We start from the raw sequence: 21583 nt of genomic DNA on the forward strand, positions 1-21583 counted from the left end.
CCCTCCATGGCACTCCGCTAGTCACTGTGAGCCCACCCATAGGAGAAAAAATATGCAGTGAGCTTTTATCTGTCAGTTGTACTTTACACACTGGATCAGAAATGTCGGGGGTGACCAGTCACTGGGTGTCGCTGTTTCAGTTTTTGATATACAGCATATTTATCAGCAGTTCCCATGCAGACTGCAATATTCTAAAGCAGAAGTAAATTGAGAGGTGAGGAGAAAGTGCGATGTTGGAAAATGTAGGCTTCTAAATGAAGCAAAATAAAACATTGTATATGTTACAGAAGTGAAGAAAAATTCAGTATGCAAAACTGAAGCACATGAAACTGAGAACACATATGGCTTTAACAGAACAAGGACAATGGTTACAATTTTTCCTCCAATATTAAGCTGGTAGTATATATTGTAATGAACTAACAAACGTGCAGATGCAGTAAACTCGGAGCTCTTGCTGAAGCAATAGACCTATGCAGGGTTATACAAGTAAGGCTAGAGCATGACTGAGGACTCTAATACAGACCTTTAGTGGTTGTATATCAGAGGTAAAATTCTAATGAGGGCATTTAATTAAAAGGCAGATTACAATAAGTGCAGTTAAATGAAGAACTTAGCATGCAAACTCTTCATAGATACAGAGGTAAAGCGCTATTGGCCAGATAACATCAGTCCTTCCATTTAACAAGCTGATAGTATTCTGCAAAAGTAGTTTAATTTCCTGAAAGCAAACAAAATATCCTACTGCAGTAGACCTTTCATTTTCAGTTAATGATAAGGGAACAATCCAGTAGAATATTTCATTACACCATTTTTTATTTCCTTCCTGTGATGTTTTAGCAACAGCAGTATTTTCATATTAAGGTAGTTTTCAAGCTTTATTATAATCAAAAAGATGAAAATAGTGTGTGTTAGACATCACTGCAAGCACACTTACATCAATTTGAATACCAAACTCTGTTATTCAATTTGTCTAAGGGTTACAGTTTGTGTAATACATAAATAAAAGAGGATACTTGAGCACTGTCACACCTTCCCTTCAGTTCATAATTTATTTTGTCTTTAGTTTTCTAAGTCAGTACATGACACAGCCATTATTTTGGAAATCATAACATATTTGTAAATGAAATGTTTGATACTAGTAATGAAATTGATGTTTTCTCTTAAAGAGACAACCATCATTGCTGTAAGAAATAGTAAAGGCTTGCCACCTCTCTCTCCTTTGCAAAAACATTTCTGCTCATTTGGGCAGATGTTCTTCGTGTTTCACTGTTGCAGTCATTAAATTTGGGTAATCCTGCTGGCAGGTTGCCCTCAGTCAGCCTGAATTCCAAAGTCTTAGGTCCTGCATCGGCTGTCGTCACCCCTTCCCTGACGTCAGGTCGTCAGGGGTATAAAAGAAGCAGCCAATGCCATTTTCTTTAGTCTTTCTTGCCGCACGGTGCCTGAAGCAGAAGCAGTTCGCAAGTGCCGGTCGGCCGACTCCTGAGATTTTTGAGTTCGAATTTCAGATCCGAAGTCTTCTATAAAGCTAAGTACCCCGTTGGGGAAACTTTTTTCTTGCTCCAGAACCGATGTCAGAAAAAGTTAATAATTGTATTTCTTGTGGGAAGCAAATACCTCATAAGGACTTTCATTCTTACTGTATTCCTTGCCTAGACCCTGATCATAACTTTCTGGGTTGTTGGTTTTGTGCTAGATTTAACCAACACACTATTAAGCGTCGGTATGATTTTGCTTTAAACTACTTTGGACGCAGATTTAATTATCCAGAAATGTCGTTGGAAAGCCATCCGACTACCGGAGTTCACAAAAAACGCAAAGAAAAAGAAAAAGAAAGACAGTCGAGGCCCAAAACCAATGACGAAGCTTCTCCTAAGCCAGACGCCAGTTCGCCGGTTCTCAGTGAGGCACCTTTGCAGCCCCTGATGACCGCTACTTTAAAGTCGCAGGCCGCTACCACGTGGAGTCGGTCATGCCGCTGGAAACTCAAGGTATTGGAGCCTCGGACGCTAATCCTTCAGATGGGTCCGGAGCCGCTGAGCAGGCTCCGGCTTCTGAGGGTGTATTCAGGCCCAAACATCTATACATTAAACCGACTTCAAAGGCAAAGACTAAAGCACCTTCAAAGGCAAAGAAGCAAACTCAAGAGCCACATGGGCAGGCCTCCATGCCCAAAAAACAGATGCTGAAAAATGGCCAAAGACTTGATTACCTTGATCAGGGGTTCCCATCCCCCTCCTGATAAGCGGCCTAGGCAAGAGACTGACTATGAATCTTCAGATCAGGTTTCCATTTCTTCTGATTCCTCTTCTGATCAGGAATATTCTTTTCCCCCCATGAGGATTCTGATGCTGAAGACTCCATACCTTCAGCTTCTCCTCCTGAGGACTATTCTTTTGGGGAAACCTTACACACCATGAGGGAGCATTTCCACTGGGAGAGCCCAGATTTTTCAGAATCTAAAAAGAGGCTCAGGGATTTCTTGTTACTACCTCAGCACAAGCCACTAGCCATCCCTCCTGTGTTAGACATTGTAGATGATGTGTTTTCGGAGTCTAGCCTTACCCCTGACTCCTTGCCTCCAGCTCCTGTTAAGCCTGACAGATATTATAGGGTTCCTGACTCACATAAATTCCTTTTTAAAAACCCTGCTGCAGACCCAGAAACTATTTCTCAGGGACCCAAGGGAGTTAAGGCTTCCGCTGCAAAAAACCCTACCCCTTCTGACAGGGATTTTAGGGCACTGGATAGATGGGGAAAAAAGGTTTACACTTCTGCTACCTTGGCTATAAGGGGCTTAAACTGTCAGTTTCATATGCTCAAATATCAGCAACATCTCTTGGCATTGCTTAAACAGAAAATGTTGTTAAACTCTGAATGTGCACAAAACAAGGAAATGCAGGATATATTGCATGCAGCTGAACAAGTTGGAAAGCATACTTTGCAATGTGGTTTAGATTCTTTAGAGGCCTCCTGCAGGGCCGCAGTTACAGGTTCTGTAATTAGAAGGCATGCTTGGTTAAAGGAACAAAATCTGCCTGATCATGTTAAAGTTAAATTATTAGATGCACCTTTACAGCATGATTCTTTGTTTGGTGTTAAGGCAGAAGAGGTGATAAAGAAAATGGAGGACAAGGCTAAATCTATGCAAACGGTCAAAGATTTCTTACAAGTACAGCCACCTAAGTTTAGTAGACACTGGCCAACAAAGAATTGGCCCTTTCCTGTGTCAGACAGACCTCAAAGGTGCAGACCCAGATGCCCTAGAGGCAGATCCCAGGCGCAAGGTTCATACAGGTCAAAGCAATGGGGTGCTTCTACCTCCAAAAGTGGATAAGACAAATCACAACTTTACAGGAAACAGTCCCAATGACTTCCCCCTGCCTGCACCAAGCACTTATTTCCTGGCAGCACCCTTAGGGGGAAAATTACCACTTTTTTTCTCAAAATTGGCGCATTATAACCCAGGACAAGTGGGTTCTAAATATCGTGTCGCAAGGCTACAAGTTCCATATCCATACCCTGCCAAAGGCAAACGGCTGGCCAGATCTGCCAAAAAATCAATGGGCAGAGGCACAAATACAAGTCTCATCCCTCATGGACATGAGGACCATTCAACAAGTGCCAGAGGAAGAGTGGGGACAAGGATTTTACTCAAGACTGTTCTTGGTACCCAGAAAGGACAAGGCCTGGAGGCCAATACTGGACCTATCGATTCTGAATACATTCCTAGATATACCAAAATTCAAAATGTTGACTTTGCAGCAGCTTCTGCCCATGCTGGGCAAGAACGCTTGGCTTGTAACTTTAGACCTAAAAGAGGCATACCTGCATGTCCCAATCAGACAAATATGCAGAAGATACCTCAGATTCAAAGCTGGCTCAATGCATTACCAATTCTTTGCACTGCCCTTTGGCTTATCTACTGCACCCAGGGTCTTTACAAAGTGCCTGGCTCCAGTAATTGCTTACTGCAGACTAAGAGGAATACAAATATATCCTTATTTGGATGACTGTCTCATTCAAGCAGAGAACAAGGACATCCTTCTACAGCATCTGGCATTTGTGAAAAAACTTCTAACTTGCCTAGGGTACACAGTCAAGGAAAAGAAATCAAAACTAGTACCCTCTCAAGAGATAATATTCCTGGGTGCAAGCATAAATACAACTGCCCAGGTGGCTTATCTCACGCCAGACAAACAAAAGCAACTGACTACCTATTTCAAACTATTAGCTACAAAGGCCCAGTTATCTGCAAGAAAAATTCTGCAGGCTTTGGGCTTCATGGCATCCTGCATCCTACTCATTCCATATGCAAGACTGCATATGAGGAAACTTCAATGGTACCTAAAAAGTGTTTGGACTCAACATTGCCACAGCCTGGAAACCATAATTACTCTCATTCCCTGCCTGCAACAGGAGTTTCGATGGTGGGCAAAGGCTTGTCACCAAAACAAGGGACAGCCATTCACATTACCCCCAGCCAGGCAGACACAAACAACAGATGCATCAGATTATGCCTGGGGGGCCCACATGGCAGGAAGATGCATTCAGGGAACATGGCCCTCAAACCAAATGCATCTACATATCAATCAAAAAGAGATGCTAGCTGTTCAAAATGCCCTGACAGCCTTCAAGGACCTACTTCATCCAGGACAACTACTGATAAAGACAGACAACACCACGGTCATGTGGTATATAAATAAGCAGGGGGCACACATTCGTACCCCCTTTGCAGACTAGCCATGACTTTGGGGGACACAGCATTGACTTACCAAGTACATCTGCAGGCACAATTCCTGCCAGGAAGGAAAAATACTCTGGCAGACGAACTAAGCAGAAACCTCATGGATCCCCATGAGTGGCAGCTGGATCCACAAGTCTTCAGCATGATAACAAGGAAATGGGGATGCCCGGACATAGATCTAGTTGCCTCCCCTCACAACTACCAAATAAAGAGATTCTGCACAAGAATTTATCACAGACAAGCATGGAAAGTGGACGCCCTATCCTTTAGCTGGAAAAACCTATCAGTATATGCCTTTCCCCCTCTGCCTCTCCTCTCCAAGGTACTCCTAAAGATCAGACAGGAGAAGCCAAAGATGATACTGATTGCACCAGACTGGCCCCGCCAGCACTGGTACCCCATATTAAGGAGCTTGTCTCAATGCCCAGCTTGGACCTTACTTCAAGTACCGCATCTACTGTCCCAGCAAAACAATCAGATCCTGCACAGCCAACTCAGGACTTTAAACCTGGCAGCATGGCGGATAATGTAGTCATACAAAACACACCTCTCAGTAAAGCTGTGATGGATATCATTTTGGAAGCCAGAAGGCCTAGTACTAGAAAATCTTATGCTGGAAAATGGAAGAGATTTTGTGCTTGGAACCAGGCACAAGGAACAGATACAGCTGTGCCAAATATTCCTCAGATTTTACAATACCTAACTGAGATGTTGGACAAAGGCCTATCTTTCTCATCTATTAAAATTCATGTCTCTGCCATTTCGACTCATTACAATACAGAGCCACCAATCTTTTCTCATCCCTTATTAAAACAGCACCTCAGAGAAGCCAAAAATGTAAGGCCTCCAAGGAGATCACCAATGCCTGCATGGGACCTCAACTATGTCTTGGAAAAACTCACCCTGCCTCCTTTTGAGCCAGCTGCTACTGCTGATATAAAGTTTTTATCTTGGAAAATAGCTCTGCTCCTAGCAATAACTTCTGCAAGATGAGTTTCAGAGCTACAGGCACTCATGGCTGTGGAACCTTTCATCATTTTTTATCCGGACAGGGTCTCCCTGAGGACAAACCCAACATTTATGCCTAAAGTGGTGTCCAGTGTGGCTCTTAACCAAACCATTCATCTGCCAACTTTTTATCCAAATCCACAGAACAAGGGGGAAAGAATTCTGCATTCTTTGGACGTACACAGACAGCTTAGATTCTACTTGGACAGAACCAAAGTTTTCAGAAAGACAGAGCAATTACTAGTGGCATATGCTGCAGGATCACAAGGAAAGGCTATCTCAAAGCAGACTATTTCAAAGTGGATAGGCCACTGCATTTGTTTCTGCTACTTATACCATGGCAAGCCAGTGCCTAAGGGCATTAGGCCACATTCCACCAGCGCTGCAGCCACTTCAGCAGCTTTTCTCAGGGGAGTACCAACTAAAGACATTTAGAGGCAGCTACTTGGAGTTCAGTGCACACCTTTACAAAGCACTATCATCTGCCACTCTACTCTAAATCCAGGGCAGGCTTTGCCACTGCAGTTCTGCAGGGTCTCATAGCCACTCCTAATGCGGTTTAGCTCCAGCCTCCCAACCATAGCTTTGGGAATCTATCCAAATGTAATGACTGCAACAGTGAAACACAAAGAACATAGTACAGTTGTGTACACTTACCATAAATGTAGATGTTCGAGTGTATTCACTGTTGCAGTCCAGGTTACACACCCGCCATCCCCCCTTTTTCTTCTGATGGAACCTATCTTTCCTTCTCTGATTTATACAACCTATGTGGTGTATTTGCTTGTGGATGAAGGTAAAGTTTATATTGCTGCATGTAAGTTTATATATACATATAAATTTTGGCTACCCTTTTAGGGGGCACCTGACATCTGGGGCAAGAAAAACTAAAGAAAATGGCGTTGGCTGCTTTTTTTATACCCCTGACGACCTGACGTCAGGGAGGGGGTGACAACAGCTGACGCAGGACCCAAGACTTTTGAATTCAGGCCGACTGAGGGCAACCTGCCAGCAGGATTACCCAAATGTAATGACTGCAACAGTGAGTACACTCGAACATCTACATTTATGGTAAGTGTACACAACTGTACTTTGTATACTGTAAAAATATGAACATTTCAAATGGCTGTACATTTTAGGAGAAAATATTTTCTAATTTTCCTAAGATACTGTTTATGAACCCATGAACCCAAAACAACAGAAATGACTAAAATTTTACAATATAGACTTCATTTCACAATTAACATGAAATAATCATCTTCTATTAAATAATGATATATTTGTTCTGCATGGTATGTTTCAGATATGAAGCATTTGGGAGAAAGTCACAAATCTGTTAAAATAAGAGTGTATAATACTGTTTACTTGGTTGACACATACCTGTTAACCTCTTAGCACAAGAAATCTGGACAAAGCCTAAAATAAGGGTGAGACACAGGCCCAAAAACAGGAACAGATTTTAAATAATGCTCTTATAAATTTAGAAAGTTGCTAGAATAACAGGATTTGTGTTAACATTCATTTTCTGAAGGATATGAAGTCTGAAACTCAAATATGTTATTAATTAGTGACTTCAATCCTCAGTTGTTGTTGTTGTCTTTCGGCTTTTCCCAGTTAGGAGTCGCCACAGCAGAACTCCGGTCTGCTAATGATTGGCAGTAGATTTTGATGAATGCCAAGGTGCCGGCTCAATGTCCAACCTTCAACAAAGGCACGCCCATTTACGCATGTCTTTCGAACACTCACCCAACCACGGGGAGGACATGCAGACTCCACATAGAAGGCACTCCCCGCACTCCAGCCAAGAATCGAACGGGAGAACCTCTTGCTGTGAGGCAACAATGCTACCGCTGCATCCTCAGTAATTTTCAAAAAAAACACAAATTTTATGAGGAACAGACCAAAAATATTAGGCAAAAATCTGGACATTCTGTGAAAATCAAGACAGTTAAGAACTATGTTAAGACATGATTTTTGTTAAGCAACATGTATGGAGCAGGTCTAGGCTGGGATTCATAGACACTTTGCAAATTGTACAGTGTAAAATATTGTAGGGAGCAGCTATGCATAGGGTATGGGTGATTTAAAGACAATTGTATGACTCCATAGTTGTAATGGTATGATATGATGTACATGCGATTGACTGCATAATGACTTGTTAGTGAGTAACCTCATGCAAATGAGCCACAGCAAATATGCAAATACCTTTTTACTGTCATGAGTTTTGTGGATTGTACAGATGTTTGTGTCACATTTCTCAGCTCAGTGCTCAAAGCTTGGTCTAGCTCCACCCACTTCTACATAACCAGAAACTAATGTACCATAGGATACCAGTTACATATTCAAAATGATTTTACCTTCACTCTCCCTGGCAGCCACCCACAGGGACTGTAATTGTGCATTAGTACATTGCCAGATAGGGCTCCTTCCTTAATTCTGTAATGCTTCACATTACTCAAATCCTTCTATGTGTCAGCCATATAGAATAATACAGTCAGAGTTCTTCAGGCAGCCCAAGACATGTATGAATTAATTTGGTAAAACCCAATGAAACACTGGTGAAAACATATTTTGGTGTTTTTTATAAAATCACAAACTAGATTATACATGGTGTCCAATTTGATTAGTTTATGAAAGTTTGTTGTATTTATTTTAATCAGAATTTTCTCAGCAGCCATGATTTTTCTGTTGTCAAATTAAAGCAATCAGGCATGAAGTGCTTGGGAGAAGTGCCTAAATGTATTAAAATGGAAGTATGCAGTACTGTTCACTAAGTTTATGCATTGTATGTTTTGACTTGCATTTATGTAGAAACACTAGTTTCAGTTTTATTTTAATTTATTTATGTATTTTTTTTTAATTCAACCTTGTTGTAACTAAATTAGTAATATAAAAACAGAAAAGCATAACACGCAATTCCAGTTCAGTAAGGAATGCCCAAAAGGCAGTTCAGATACACAGCCTATATGCACACCACATTAAGCAAATATGCTTAATAAAACCATATGCAGAGAATTACCTTAATCCAGAGTTTTATTAACTATGTAAGCTATAAGAAACATTTCCGCAACAAGCAATGCATTCACTATGGGAAAAATAAAGAGAAAGGACATCCAGGTTACTTGACACTACTTTTAAATTTGCAGCACAGTGTGTTGACATGAATAGAGCTGGTGCCATATTAGTCAGTATAAATAGAGCCTTTGCCACATTAGTCAGTATAACAGGCTTATTTTTGACTGCACTAACAGAGGTCAGTAAACCTGTCATGCTAATTGTCATACGGATGTCACCTTGCTGCTCTTAAAGCCTTTTCTATTGCCAGTATCTCTCAGCAGATCAGATAGATTATTTTTCATTTGCACATTCTCCGTACATGTAAAAAAGGGCCACCCAAAATTTCTATTGTCATCAGCCAAAATTCTAGCATTTATGCTACTGATTGTTTGGTATAATTCCTAGTCATTATTTGATTCTGTTATAAATTTTCAGCAATATATATATATATTTAAACAAAGTTAAAACATTTTCCAAGTACTGAACATGAATAACAGAGTTGTACAATTAGTAAATGTGAAAAAAGAAACAGTTTATGGTGAATGAGTATTTTGGCCTGATTTGCCAAGTTGCATGCAAATCTGATGGCTTTTCAGTAACTGCAGAAACTTCCCAGAAAAAATGCAAATACAGTTCCTTCTCACCCCATGTTACACCTTAGCTAACAGAATTGTAGAATGTTCCCACACAAGTGTCTCATGCCATTCTTCATTCCCTTCCCATGTTACACTTTACGTAATAGAATTGTAGAATGTTCCCACACAAGTGTCATATGCCATTCGTCATTCCCTCCTCATGTTACACATTACATAATAGAATTGTAGAATGTTCCCACACAAGTGTCTCATCCCATTCTTCATTCCCTCCTCATGTTACACATTATGTAATACAATTGTAGAATGTTCGCACACAAGTGTCTCATGCCATTCTTCATTCCCCCAATGTTACACCTTAAGTAATAGAGTTGTAGAATGTTGCCACACAAGTGTCTCGCGCCATTCTTCATTCCCCCGCTTGTTACACCTTACATAATAGAATTGTAGATTGTTCCCACACAAGTGTCTAATGCCATTCTTCATTCCCTCCCCATGTTACACCTTACCTAATAGAATTGTAGCATATTCCCACACAAGTGTCTAATGCCATTCTTCATTCCTTCCTCATGTTACACATTACGTAATAGAATTGTAGAATGTTCCCACACAAGTGTCTCACACCATTCTTCATTCCCACCCCATGTTACACCTTAGGTAATAGAATTGTAGAATTTTCCCACACAGGTGTCTCACACCATTCTTCACTCCCTCCCCATGTTACACCTTACGTAATAGAATTGTAGATTGTTCCCACACAAGTGTCTCACACCATTCTTCATTCCCTCCCCATGTTACACCTTACATAATAGAATTGTAGAATGTTCCCACACAAGTGTCTCAGCTTCTAGTTCATTACTCAGGCTTCAAGATGAAAAAGATCCCAGATGAGTCCCAGATCTGGGAGGGAGCTGAAATAAGGAATGTTCCCCTTCAGAATGGAGCAGCAGTTGTTTTCATGCTTGGGAATTAAAGCCTAACTTAAGGAATGTTCCTCTCAAGATGGTAGTAGCACTTGTTTTCATGTTTGGGAACCAAGGGCTGAATTAAGGAATCTTCCTCTCAAGAATGGAGTTGCAGTTGATGATTTTCACCTATTCTGAATTTCACTATTGTGTGTCATATTTATGTACTAGGAAATGGTGCAGAGTATGTCAGTTGAAGTCATGAATATAAGGCGGCACAAGTGTCTACATAATTCCTGTTGCAATGATGATGGGGGGTGTCATAAGGGAATGTGGTTGAGCTGTGGCATATTAACAGGCCAGAATATAAGATAAATAAACATAAGGAACGATGCACGTAAGTATGGACAGAAAATAAAACTTTTATTTTCTTTTATTTTAAAACGTTTAGTGTGTAAATTAAACTGGAATCAGTTGATTGACAATTATGTGCATGCAGATGTCTGAAGAGGTGCATGTGAGTGAGTGAATTATAACTAGTAGGAAATTGGCAAAATGAAGGTTGTAAGATGCAATGAGAGAAGTCATGTTAGAAGTATGAAGCATTCTGTAGGTGCTGGAAAGGGGTGAACATAGTCTTGGGGCAATGTAATGGGTAAAATTTTACCTGTTTAGCTGGTTGACTATATCTGAGGAAAGTTGGAATGGACCAGTATGAATGACACCTTATGCTAACAAATGGTCCTTGGGAGGGCAGATATACATAAGGATTAGTTAACAGGTGCAAAGGAAAGAGAAAATTGAAGAAGAAAATAGGTGAATTAGGTGAAATTATAAATGTGTTAGTGTGTAACTATTCTGCTTTCATTTTTGCCAGAGGAGGATTAAGATATGATACATGATGTCTGGGTTTTATTAGCAGAAGCTGCCTTGACTTTTTTTGATAATGTGATTTTGCCATAAGAGTAACATTGCACCACTGATACTGAAAATAAGACATAAGCTTTTATACATCATGAATACTGTGTAAGATAATTTGATAAAACTGGAAATGCAGTGGAAAAGAAAAATACATGTTTTTGCAAATATTTATGTTTGTTGTTTTTTATGGCAGCAGGAAACTGTTTATTTAATAAGAATATAAAATGTTTTCTTGGTGAAGAGTTATTTACAATTCCCAAGATACAATAGACAAAAAGTCAATTCTGCAACAACTACATTGAGCTTTCTTAAAAAATGCTTTAACTGTGTTGATGTTGAAAAAGGAATTGCTTGAGACAAAGGATTGCCTAATAAGTTTAACCCAATGCTGGTAATTTTTGTTTATGTCTGGAATCTGTATTAGATCTTGCAGGATATGCAAAAGGAAATGCAGAAAACAAAAGAAAAACAGCATGGCATATAACACACACACATACACACACACACACACACACACACACACACACACACACACACGCACACACGCACACACGCACACACGCACACACGCACACACACACACACACCAGCAGCCTAAGGGTAATGTGCTTTGGTAGCCCCACTACCAATGACATGCTTACAGGTAGGACAATATACAGTTTAGTTTTAGTGCAAGGTCTTAAAACGTACCAGAAGAAGTAGATCCCCTGAAGGGTAAATGCATGGATGAGGGCTGCATAGCTAAACAGTAGAGTACAACTGTCACTGCTGTCACACGGGATGTAATCATCTCTGTCTGCTGCTACCTCACATTTAACGCAGTTTGCATTCATGGACACAGGGCTCTAATCATTAGCATTCTTACAGCATTTAAACTCCTGCTAGGAGCAAATACGCTGAAGTCAAAACAATGAATTTTATGTTCTTATGTATACTTAAAAACAAATCTGATGATGGGAAATGGACTGAAGAAAATCAACAATGCTAGGCAGTGAGATTTGTTTTAGTGCCTATTATTATGCATTTCTATGCTTCTAATAGCTATGTTCTCCTCAGTAGGGAGTATAAATCAATGTTCATATGGAGATCCTTCAATAAATGCACACATATTCATTTGTGTGAACAGAAAGAAAGGCATTAAATCTGATTTTAACCTTTGTTTTCCAGTTTATTCTTTCATATAGCCTTATCCTCCATTTTTCAGTGCATCATCTGGAAACCTTTGTAGAAGACCACAATGCTAAATAATATATTTTAAACAAATGAGCATTGATGTAATATGGCTATTCAATTAGTTTGTTTCAGAGCTGTTGTTGTCTGCATTCAGACATCTATTATCTTTCAGCGAAGCTCAAAAGACACAATGTGGTTTTGTGTCCATTGTCTGTAGCACAGACCTGCTTTGTTTCACTACAGCTCATATGTAAGTAATATTGCTGGTATGTCACCATGTTTTCCTGCTGACCAGTGCAGTAAAAATGACAGGTCACAAAATGCTCAGACAGACTCTAGTATGGCTCTGTATCCCCATCCATGTAGTAGATAATTTTGGCATCATTCCAGACGGAAAGTAGTTTGTGTTAAAATTCAGTCAGTTTGACTGACAGACTTCTCTAATAAAGCCATCATAATTAGTTTTAATGCAAATTATCATAGCCGGCCTTAGGCATAGGCCAACTAGGCGGCCGCCTAGGGCGCCTGTCTAGCAGGGGCACTTTTCTAGCATTTAATTGATGTAGTTAGACCAGGATGGGGGCACCAGGTAGTGTGGTGGGGGGGCGCCGTGGAGCCCTTTTGCCTAGGGCACCAGTTGACCTAAGGCCGCTGCTGAATGCAATAAAGACTAGGAACTTACAGAGTAGAATGCTGCTCATTCTAAGCTAGTCAGACATTGGGGAAGCCATATCAGGACCTTCTTAATGAGGAAATGTTTCAGGATGGCAGAGAAAAGCATCTGTTGAAAGTAAAGGGCCTTTTTTATTTTCCCATTTAATTAGCTGAAAAGTACAACTTACTGTAGGTTTATAAAGCAAGAGGGTTACAAAATACTACCGGGCTTGAAATAAGTGATATTATTTACATAGTTTTATTTCTGGGTTCCTGTCATAAAGTTAAATGCTCAAGTGAATGCAGTCACAATATCACATCAAAAAACTTGAAGAACATAATGGAGCTGCAGCATAAAGCAGAATGAGACTGTTATTGTGCCAGATTGCAGCACAGCAGGGATCAGGGTATTGATCTTTTCCCCACTGTGGTGCAATCTTAGAGTTGGTATCTGTTATTAGCAGGGGGTTTAGGTGGGTGAAGGGGAAATTCTTCCATGTAAAAAATAAGTATTTTGTGTGTTATACTTGTTTCAGTGTTTTTACTCAGTTCTATTCACTGTTTTGTTCTTCGAGCTTTTCAGATTGATATTGTGACTTACATTTATTTGAACACTTGAATATAGGATAGAAACCCTTATTTCAGACTTAGGCTCATAGTTTCATAGGTTTGCACTAGGCTAATGACCACTGTGGCCATTTTAAGTCTCTCCATACATCTCAAATCTCTGACAAGTTCTGGTATCGTTGGTAAGTTTAAGCAGGGGCTTGGGTGATGAAGCATTTATAAGCAGACACCTTGGAGATGAACCATTAACAGGCTACATTTGTCCCTTAGAGACAGAGGTGCAAATCCAGGGATGAATCTCCTATTCCCCATCCAATTGTCCAAGTTGCAGTTGAATCGTGTTAGGTTTCTGCTTCATATGGATGGCAAGCCTGATCCAGAAGGGGTACCTATCTCTTCAGCCAGTCCTATTTATATCACAGACAAAGTTTAAGTCTTTATCATGGATAATTCTGGTGCTGTTTGTTTTTCAGATATATAGGAGATCAGTCAGAGTGCGGTCTGATAATGCCTTGTATGCCAGGCATCGCTCTCCTCTCATCAAATTGTAGGAAACAGAATATAGGGATAGGGCTTTGAGGCAGTCCAAACAGGACATGTTGTTTACACTCTGTATTCTTTTAGTGAGGGACCTCTGTTGATGTTCCAGTTGTTGATGTGCCTAGTTAGGTACATTTGTGCTCAATGATAGGTCTGATGAATGCTGAATACAGTCGAACAATGATTTACTTGGACCTAGATGCCATACCTTTGTTTATAAGTTTCAAAACATAGAATGATTTCCTCAACTTCATAGGCACATGGAGGTCAAAGCCTAGATTACTGTCTATATGTGTTCCAAAGTCCCAGACTACTGGGTCAGCTCTTAGGAGTGTGTTGTCAATATGATAGTTAGCATGAACATCTGACTTCCCAATGGATTAGTATTATGCATTTCTTGGCACTAGTTTTTTGTTTATTTCAGCCCTACCTGGAGAATATTAGTGATGGTGGAGGATTCTACGGTTGCTCTTCATTTGTAATTGTACACAAATTTGCTCAGCCAGAACCCTGTGACATTAGCTTTGACTTCAGTTAAGTAGATACCAAAAAGGAACTGTCCCAGGACTGATCCCAGAGGGACTCCGCTAGTGACTGGCCTCTTTATAGAGGTGGACTCCCCATTTCTAATTTCCTGGGTCTTGTCTGTGAGCCAGCTGGCTATCCACTGGGGTGACATAAAGGTTTATAACCAACCCCTTGAATTTGTCAACAATGCTCAAGTGAGATATTGTGTAAAATGTCTTGTTCAGGTCAGGGTAGACAGTGTGAGTTGTTTTGCTATCATCTATTGCTTTGCAGCATTGATGACCTTCTCAAGGAAGTCCACCAGGTTGAGTAGGCATGATCTGCCTTAACAAAACCAAACTGGGTTGGGAACTGTTTTGAATGTGTTTAAGACATGCATGCAAATAAATTCACCTTGAGAGCATTTCATTTGTCATTATTGATAATTTCCATGTTAATTCATTCTATGGATTTGCATAGGAGACCAGTGAAACTTATAGCTCTGTAGTTTCCAGGGTATGTAGGCAACCCCCCCCCCCCCCACTTGCGCATAGGGATGATGGTTGTTGTTCTCCATTTGTGAAGCACAAAGCCTGTTTGAAGGCTATGGTTAAATAGTGATTCCAAAGGGTCTGATAGGTCATGTTTCATCAAAAAGGCAGCCTAGGATATTGTCAGTGCCCATTGATGCAGTGTTTTTACAGCTTTGAGGATCTGTTCTCTAGTGATTGTGGGGGAGGTATATTTGATGATATTTCCTGAGGGGAGGCTGAGGGAGACAGGGGTAAAGTTTAAGCTGAATATGTCTTCCAGCTGATTTGCTATCTCTTCTGGCTCAGTATAGGTGATTTATTAACAATGAGCTCTGCACACAGTTGTGTATTGCCTTTGACTTGATTTGGACTGTATATCATGGTAGAGGCAGGGGCCAAGAACACTGAGATATCACAGTTTAACTCTTTTATGCTGTAATCTGATTTTTTCCTGCTGGCCACGTAACCCAGTGAGCTCTGTGACTAATTTCACTACAAAGGTTTTGCAGTCTAAAAACAGGATGAGAAGATAGTAAGGCAGCAATGTTTTTACCCTGCATTTGGAGGGGATGTAAGAACATTAAAACAGAGGAAGCATAAATGTGTAAGTAAAGTTCATATAACAGCAGATGTTCAAATGATCACTGCTGCAGTAGCCTTAGCTATATGGCTAATATCCTGCACAGGATATAACAGCTGGCCAATTTTCAAAGCTTATGGATACCTTCCATGTGCCCAAACTGTTGACAACATGAGCAGATCTGTACAAAATCAGCAGTCTGGGTGCCAAGATTTTCAGAGCTTTCATGTCAACTATAAGAAGAAGGCTACAGTCCTGTAAGAGGACAATGTTAGGTAAATAAAATTCAATGTCTGTACCCCTAGCAACAAAAATATACCAAAATATAAGTGGGATGGAGGGAGTGGCTTCTGCAGCAGTGATCATTTAAACATCTACCATCATGATAACTTTACCTGTACAAATTTACCATGTTCATCATTTGATCACTGCTGCAATAGCCTTAGCTATATGGGTAGAGGACCATACCTTATATTGATTGGGTGGAAAAAGGTTGATCGTCCAGGAGCCCCTTGAAAATGATCCTAGCAAAGCCTGCTCCAGACCTGGAAAAGGACTCTAGTATATAGTGCTTTGTAAAGATATGTACAGAGGATAGAGTTGTTGCCTCTGCAATACTTCTAGAGTTCACCCTTTTACAAAAAGCCACTGATGAGACCAAGGTCCTTGTAGAATGTATCCTAACCCTGCCCTGATCTGACTTGTTATGGTAGTTATAGTAAGAAGAGATAACATGGGACCAACATTTGGAAATAATGTACTTCAGCACAGTTTGTCCTTTTTTTCTTATCTTCATAAGAAAAGAATAACTGATCAGAGTTTCTGAAGGTGTTAATTATTTCAGGATATCTCAGTTGTCTGGTGACATCTAGAGAAGGGCGATTCATTTCACCCTCATTTTCAAGTTCTGGTAAGAGGACAGGGAGATGAATAGCTTGGCTCAAAGTAAACTCAAATACAACTTTAGGCATAAATGTAGAATTATTTCTCAAGGAAATGATATCTTTGTGGAAAATCAGATAAGATTGATCCACCATGACAACTTGTAACTTGGACATTTTTCTTGCAGAAATAAGAGTAATCGATAAAATTGTTTTCCATGGTATGAACTTCAAATCAGCCTGATGAGCTGGTTGAAATGGAGCAAGAATTAACTTTTCCAAAACAAATATAAGATCACAAGAAGAAGTCATCTGGTTTCTAGGTGAATGGGTATGCAGAACCCCTTTTAAAAGTACTTTAACATAGAAATGCCTTGAAAGGGGATCCATGGGAAGACATGCTAAAGTGGCCAACAAATGGAAATTGATAGAGGAGTAACAAAATCTAGAGGACAACTCAGAGAAATGTTGCAGATCCAGAGAAATGCTAGGCTTGAAAGCATCCTGGTTCTTATCTCAGCACCAACTGGAAAATTGTTTCCATTTATTCATGTATGATAAACTTGTATCAGGTTTCTTTGCCTACGTTAATACTTGCTGCATGTTCTCATAAAATAGATATCTGAAAGGGTATTAAAACTCTTATCATCCAGGTAGTTAGTTGAAGTGGTTTCAATGTGGGGTGTATCAATCAACCCCTGTCTTTTGTGAGTAGGTCCAGTCTGTGAGGAAGCTTATGGTAATTGACCTTGGTCATTTTCAAAATAAATGAGATGTACTGTTGCTTGCGTCAGAAGGGAGTCCCCAAAGTGGTCTTTGGAGAGGCCTTCTGAATTTTTGGAATGGCCCTACATATCAGTGGAAACAGTGGAAAGACCTACAGGAAAATTTCTGAACAAGGAAATGAAAATGTCTGTTTCCAGGCCTTCTTGTAAAGAATCCCAGAGCAGAATGCTGCTAGTTGTTTGTTGTAAAACTGAGGTGAAAATATCTACATGAAGTGTTTCCCACAGTGGATGGAATCATGGTAGATCCCCTTATTCAATTTCCATTCATGAGGTTCTGTCCTGGTCCTGCTCAGCTTTTCTGCCACAATGTTTTGCACTGATGGGATGTAAGATGCCTGCAGAGTAAGATCATGCTGCATTGCTATGCTCCAGTCTATCATGGCTAATCTGCACAGAGGATAAGATTTGGTTCCCCCATATGCTTAAGTACCATGTCACTGTGGTGTTGAGCGTAATTACTTGTAATGGCCATGGGGACCAGAGATGGCTGAGAGAGCTGAAAGTATTTTTGATAGCCATCTCCTTTATATTTATCTGTTTTTGTCTGTCTTTTTTATTCCAAAGGCCATGCACTTTTATTCAATGAGATACCATTTTGCAAAGTGTGAGGCATCCATACTTATAGACTGCGCTAAAGCTGGAAGAGAAAATTGGAAACATGGACTCAGATAATGCTGATCTGTCTACTAAAGCAGTTCCCATTTTACAAATCTAAAACTGGACTCTGGAATGTCAGAAGAAGTAGATGCAGATATGGAGACCATATAAGTTGTAGGTACCATTGAATCTTTCTCTAATTTGGAGGCTGGCTAAAGGAATCCCAAGAGTCATGGATGCCATAAATCCTAGTATCCTGGAAAATTCCCTTGCTGAAGTCCTATACTGAGTGGAAAAATTCTGGAATAGATCTAGCTATAGATCTATTTCCTGTGGAAGAAAAGCTCTTTGAACCCTGTGGGAATGAGTCATACTAGACTTTGTGTGTTCTCCCAAAAACCCAGTCTGTGAAGGAGATCTCTTACCTGAATGAGAGATTCCTGACACTTTTACAAAGACGTTACGTAGATAAGCAAGTCATCTAAGTAAGGAAAACATAAATACCTTGCAGTCTGCAATAGGCTATCAGTGGAGCTAGATACTTTTTGAACACTCTTAGAGCAGTGAATAACTCAAAGAATAATGCAGAAAACTGAAAGTGCAATACAGATACAGAAAGCCTTAAAAATGTTTGAAATCTTTGACTATAGGAATGTGATGATAAGCATTCTTTAGATCTAGAATTACCAAAAAAAAATGAAAGGGTGCATAAGAAATAATAGGTTGTGAAGGGATAGCATGTTCAACATTGCAACTTTTACAAACTGATTGAGAAAGGAAACTTCTGAAATTGAATTCTATGAGGATTCTTTCTTTGGTACCAGGAACTTTACTAGTAAAATGTGAAACCAAAGCCAAAAACCAACAATGAAAACTGTAAGCAATGGTACTGATGGTCAATAAAGACTGGAAAGTGTAAAACTTAGCGTATTAAAAGTTTTATTCACCGCTTTTGTCTCACCAGGACTTCATCAGAAAAAAACAGTAAAACCACTCAACAGAGTAATCTGCCAGGATGTTTCTCTCTGCTCCACAACATTCTTAAAATTTCCTCCCCTGGGGTCAACTTGAACAACTTCCAAAATGGAAAATAATTTTTTTTTTGTATTTGTTACATTCCTCAGAATGTTTGTATAAGGCGTTATTTACATCCTTAGTTTTAATGCTGTACATGTGTTCTCTAATCCTTTCCATTAAAGTACGAGTGGTCATCCCTACATAAAATGCCTCACATCCGCTGCAAAGTCCAATGTATACTGCTCCCCTGGCCCCACAAGTTAAATGAACAGTTACCTTGAATTTTATCCAGTTATTTTGAAACACCCACTCATCATTAATAATACGAAGGAGACTAGGTTGTTAATAACATGCACTATCTGTAACTTGGACATGACTGTGGACAGTGGGGAGATAAGAACGATCATTCAGAGAAATTGGAAGATTGTTGAGGGAAACAGTGAGCTAACTAAAGTTTTGGGAACTAGACCTAATTTCGTTTATAGGAATACCAAAAGTCTCAAGAACGTTTTAGATAATAGTTCCACAACAAGAGTTCCAACATCTGTTTTTCACCAAATGGGGATGTTTAAACCTGGCCATTGTAGTTTTTGTAGGTTCATCTTAGAGGGACCCTTTGTGTGTCAGCCTCATTTAAAATACACCATCAAGGTACCTGGTCATTTAACTTGTAGGGCCAGGGCAATAGTATACATTGGACTTTGCAGCGGATGTGAGGCACTTTATGTAGGGACGACCACTTGGACTTTAATGGAAAGGATTAGAGAACACATGTGCAGTATTAAAACTAAGGATGTAAACAACGCCTTATACAAGCATTCTGAGGAATGCAACAAATACAAAAAAAAATTATTTTCCATTTTGGAAGTTGTTCAAGTTGACCCCAGGGGAGGGGATTTTAAGAATATTGCATTGCAGAGAGAAAGGATTAGAGAACACATGTACAGTATTAAAACTAAGGATGTAAACAACGCATTCGGAGGAATACAACAAATACAAAAAAAAATTATTTTCCATTTTGGAAGTTGTTCAAGTTGACCCCAGGGGAGGGAATTTTAAGAATTTTGTAGAGCAGAGAGAAACATCCTTGCAGATTAAATTGGGGGCTGATAAAAAGCCAGGATTAAATGATGCCATAAACATTAAATGTTTTTTGAAACATAGGAAATTAACTATTAGGAAAGCTTGACTATTTGTGCTTACTTGTTTATATACTTTTGTTATTTACAAGCTAAATGTTTATGTTATTTTGAAAAATGTGTTTCTTTTTTTTTATGACTCAAGTGCATTTTCAAATTGTGTACGTCTTTTTAACTGGTAATTCTTGATTAACTTCAGGTTTTTATTGGTTGATTAATAATAGGCAGTATGAGATATATTTAAGTTGCTCTGTTGAGTGGTTTTACTGATGTTCTTCGTGTTTCACTGTTGCAGTCATTACATTTGGGTAATCTGCTGGCAGGTTGCCCTCAGTCGGCCTGAATAACAAAGTCTTGGGTCCTGCATCGGTTGCTGTCTCCTCTTCCATGACGTCAGGTCATCAGGGGTATAAAACATGCAGCCGACCCCATTTTATTCAGTCTTTCTTGCCGCGTGGTGCCCGAAGCAGAAGCAGTTCGCAAGTGCCAGTCGGCCGACTCCTGAAATTTTTGCATTTGAGTTTCAGAACCGAAGTCTTCAAACTAAAGCTAAGTACCCCATTGAGGAAACTTTTTCTTGCTCCTTACCGATGTCAGTAAAAGTTAATAATTGCATTACTTGTGGGAAGCAAATACCTCATAAGGATTTTCATTTGTACTGTATTCCTTGCCTAGGCCCAGAGCACAATGTGCCTTGCTGTCGGTTTTGTGCTAGATTTAACCAATGCACTATTAAGCGTCGGTATATTTTTGCTTCTAAATATTTTGGTTCAAGATTTAATTATCCTGAAGTGTCGTCGGTTAGCAATCCAACTACCAGAGTTCACAAAAAACGCAAAGAAAAAGACAGAGACAGACCGTCGAGGTCCAAAACCAACAACGAAGCATCTCCTAAGCCAGTTGCCGGTTCGCCGGTACTCAGTGAGACACTTTCGCAGCCCCTGATACTCGCTACTTTTGAGTCGCAGGCCTCTATCAAGACCCATTCAGAGTCTGGTATGCCGCAAGATTCTCAGAGTATTGAACCCGCAAATGTCTCTTCCTTGGATTGGTCCGGAGCTGCTGAGCAGGCACCGGCTTCTGAGGGTGTTTTCAGGCCTCAACATTTTTATGTTAAACTGATGCCAGCCTCAAAAACAAGGTCAAAAACATCTTCTATGTCTAAAAAACCGATGCATGAGCCACATGCTCAGGCCCCTATGCCTAAAAAACAGATGATCAAAATGGCTGAGGATTTAATTACCTTGATTAGGGGTTCCCACCCCACCCCACCCCCTGCTAAGAGGCCTAGGCAAGGCACTGATTATGAATCCAGATCAGGTTTCCATTTCCTCTGATTACTCTTCTGATCAGGAATTTTTCTATTCCACCCTATG

The 21583-nt window shown here is 40.0% G+C and overlaps 1 protein-coding gene across 1 annotated transcript in view; it reads left to right on the forward strand.

Moving 5' to 3' along the window:
* The window catches only part of TMEM91 (transmembrane protein 91), a 1107521-nt gene that overhangs the window by 440334 nt on the left and 645604 nt on the right, over positions 1-21583 (forward strand). The gene's annotated exons all lie outside the window — the stretch shown is intronic.

Source organism: Protopterus annectens, chromosome 1.part0, assembly GCF_019279795.1.
Source record: "Protopterus annectens isolate FY-2018-M chromosome 1.part0, PAN1.0, whole genome shotgun sequence".
In the NCBI taxonomy this organism is placed as follows: Eukaryota; Metazoa; Chordata; order Ceratodontiformes; family Protopteridae; genus Protopterus; species Protopterus annectens.